The 3,255-nt window shown below is 51.9% G+C and overlaps 1 protein-coding gene across 1 annotated transcript in view; it reads left to right on the top strand.

Moving 5' to 3' along the window:
- The window catches only part of YPEL1 (yippee like 1), an 8,286-nt gene that overhangs the window by 2,649 nt on the left and 2,382 nt on the right, over positions 1-3,255 (top strand). The window lies entirely within an intron of this gene.

Here is a 3,255-nt window from a genome sequence, read left to right as displayed (position 1 = left end):
ACCCCTGCACCCACCCTCACAGATCTGTTTCCTGGGCCACACGAACCTCACGCTCTTCTGTCAGGACGTTGCTCCTTTCGGGAATCCCCTCCTAGGCTTCCTGTTTCGCTCGTTAGAAGAACATGTGTCCTCTGTGCTTTGGTAATGAGAGGAGGGCTCCTTTCCGTCCATGATCGGAGGTGACGGTTACACAGGGCAGTTTCTGTTCTTTCTGCGTCTGCGGCCCCTTCGTCCACGCAGAGGTGTCCGGTCGGACGTGGAGGGACCTGAGGCTCCCGGGCGGGCCGTCCCTGCTGAGCGCCTGGCCCTGAGCGGGTGTCCTCCGTGGCCCGCGACGGGGTCCGCCCTGAAGCATCGGGCGGGTCCGTGAGGCGGGCCAGACGGAACCTGAGCTGCTGCTTCCAGAACGCTGAGCCGTGAAGCTGCTGTGTCGCTTCCGGGGCAGAGGCCTGGGGGGAGCAGTCAGGACACTGAGTGAGCCTTTTGGGAGGAAAGGCTGCGGAGAAGCTGACCTCCTCCAGCTCACAGGCGGCCCAGAGGTGTCGGACGCGTGTTCCCGCTGACGGGAAAGCGAGCGCCGCGTTCTCCCCTCACCTCCGCCATTTCCAACCTTTTCCGTCTCATGGCGCACGTCAGCTCATGACCAAAGTGCGGCGGCGGCACGCCACCAATGGTGTTTGCCGATCTGACAAAAAATAGAAATAGTTTTGACTCATTCACACTAGACCGCCGTGGTGGTGGCGGTTGTCATTGCTTAATGTGGTGACCTGAGGAGAAGAGGCCAGTGGCCTGACGGAGCAGCCAGGCGCCCGGGCTTTCAGACCCTCGCCGTCTCCCGTTGTTCGGTAACGCCCGTCCCGGAGAGCAGAACCGCCTGGGCGGGAAGGCATGTTGGCCTGGGTTGGGGGCTCAATCCACGGGAGGCGGAGGCCGTCCTGACAGGGTCACAGCCTTTGGGCCCATCTGTTCTGTTTTGTTTTTTATATTTTATTGATTTTTACAGAGAGGAAGGGAGAGGGATAGAGAGCTAGAAACATCGATGAGAGAGAAACATCGATCAGCTGCCTCCTGCACACCCCCGACTGGGGATGTGCCCGCAACCAAGGGACATGCCCCTGACCAGGATCGAACCTGGGACCCTTCAGTCCGCAGGCCGACGCTCTATCCACTGAGCCACACCGGTCAGGGCATCTGGTCCATCTGTGCGCTGACAAGCAATCCCGGCCCAGGAAGCCCGCTGGTGAGGCAGGTCTCGTCGTCAGCGGCAACCCCGTTCGCAGCCACATCGGGCAGAGCGCTGTTTTCGTCAAGTTTTACGTATCATCTGCGGCTACTTTGGTGCCACCACAGAGTGTAAATGCCCCCACAGCCTAAAACATTCATCTGGCTCTAACTTACAGCAGTTTGCAGAGCCCAGCGGTAGTCAGACTGTGGCTTTAATTTGAACCACAGATCTGATCACACCTTTGATCCAAATCCTGTGTCAAAAATGAGGATTCAGCCCCAGCTGGTTTGGCTCAGTGGATAGAGCATCGGCCTGCGGACGGAAGGGTCCCAGGTTCGATTCCTGTCAAGGGCACATGCCTGGGTTGGGGGCTCAATCCCCAGTCGGGGGGTCGGGGAGTGGGAGGTAGCTGATCGATGATTCTCTCTCATCATTGATGTTTTATCGCTCTCCTTCTCCCTTCCTCATAGTATTTTTTTTAAATCTGCACTAAGTTTTTATTATTTTTTTTAATTTTTTTATTACAAAGGGTATTACATATGTGTCCATTACCTCATAGTATTTTTAAAAAAACAAGGTTTCACAGAATAGGTGAAAATTTGGAAAATCAGTCTAGAAACTTGAAAGCCGATGGGGATGTGTGAAAAGTTTGTATGATGAATCTTTAATTGGACATAAATAATATTCCTCATTCTAAGAAGCTACTTAAGGGAAGACCCCTTTTTAAGTCTGAAAGCTGTATATTTAAATCAAAACACTGCTAGTCTCAGGCTAGGTTTTGCTTCAGTAACAACCCAAATCTGTGGCTTAAAATGTTGGTTTATTTATTTATTTATTTATTTATTTTTTAATCCTCACCTGAGGATATGTTTTCTATTGATTTTAGAGAGGAAGGGAGAGAGAGAGAAACAACCATTGATCGGTTGCCTCCCCTATGCACACGGAGATCGAACCCACAACCTGGGTGTGGGAATTGAACCCACCATCTTTGGGTGACTGGGACGCTCCAACCAACCGAGCCACCCAGCCAGGGCTAAAGGAGGGTTTTTTTTGCTCAGGTAAGGTGTTCATCATGGGCCGACCAGGGCTCTGTAATTACACATTAAAGTGATGTGTATGTATAAAGGAGTTCCTATCCCAACTCCATTCCTTAATCACTTAGTAATTTGGTGTGTGTTGTTGTCTGTTTTGTGTGTGTGTGTGTGTGTGTGTGTGTGTGTTTGGGGGGGTGGGGGGTTCTGTTTGTTGTGTGTGTCCATGACAACACATTTTCACTTTAAAATAGAGCTCACGACACGTCATTTCACAGCTCGCTCTTCGCTTAGCAGTATTTTATGCCCATTTTCCAGCCCACTCATACCGATCTGTTCCTGTCACCCTTTTGAAGTGCATGAGCCCGAGTGTGAAGTGAATTCATTTGTTTGCTCGCTTATTGGTGGGTTTTTCTTTTTCCAATTACACACACTGTGACGGTGACCATTCCTGTCACATGTCCTTGCGCGCTCAAGCTGACCTGTTCTTTACAGTCAGTTCTGAGAATGGGTTGCTGGCCATTCGGTCTGTGCCTTCCACATCTTGATATGGTCACCTTGTGCTCCAGTCAACCTCCCTCACGGTCTTTTGAATTAGTGCCAAGTGACAGGCAAAGAAACCAAGACAGTGTTCTTGCAGGGGTTTGCATTTCGCTGATTATTTTTGTGGTCCATCTGTTCTGTTGGCACCAGACAGACGAACCTCAAGCTAAATCTGGGACTGACCTGATCTATCCGGGAGGCACTAACACCCCATCCGCCTCCTAAACCACCTTCGGATGATCAATATGCTACGAGCTGCTGCTTAGCTTGTGACACTCCCGGGGTGAGCTGTCCCTTCCTCCCAGGAGGGGCCACCTTGTGACTTCATTTCAGTGGAAAAGCATGAAAACGCCCCCTTGCCCCTAATACTGACAGACGTGGTGCATCTGAGTGAGGACCCCTGGCAGCCCCTGTGGGGCTCTGGGAAGCCATGACTCCCCCCAACTCCCCACCTCC

The sequence above is a fragment of the Myotis davidii genome, unplaced genomic scaffold (assembly GCF_000327345.1).
Source record: "Myotis davidii unplaced genomic scaffold, ASM32734v1 scaffold223, whole genome shotgun sequence".
Taxonomy (NCBI): Eukaryota; Metazoa; Chordata; class Mammalia; order Chiroptera; family Vespertilionidae; genus Myotis; species Myotis davidii.
The sequence above is the reverse complement of the archived record's forward strand: the minus strand, read 5'-3'. Positions and strand labels throughout refer to the sequence as shown.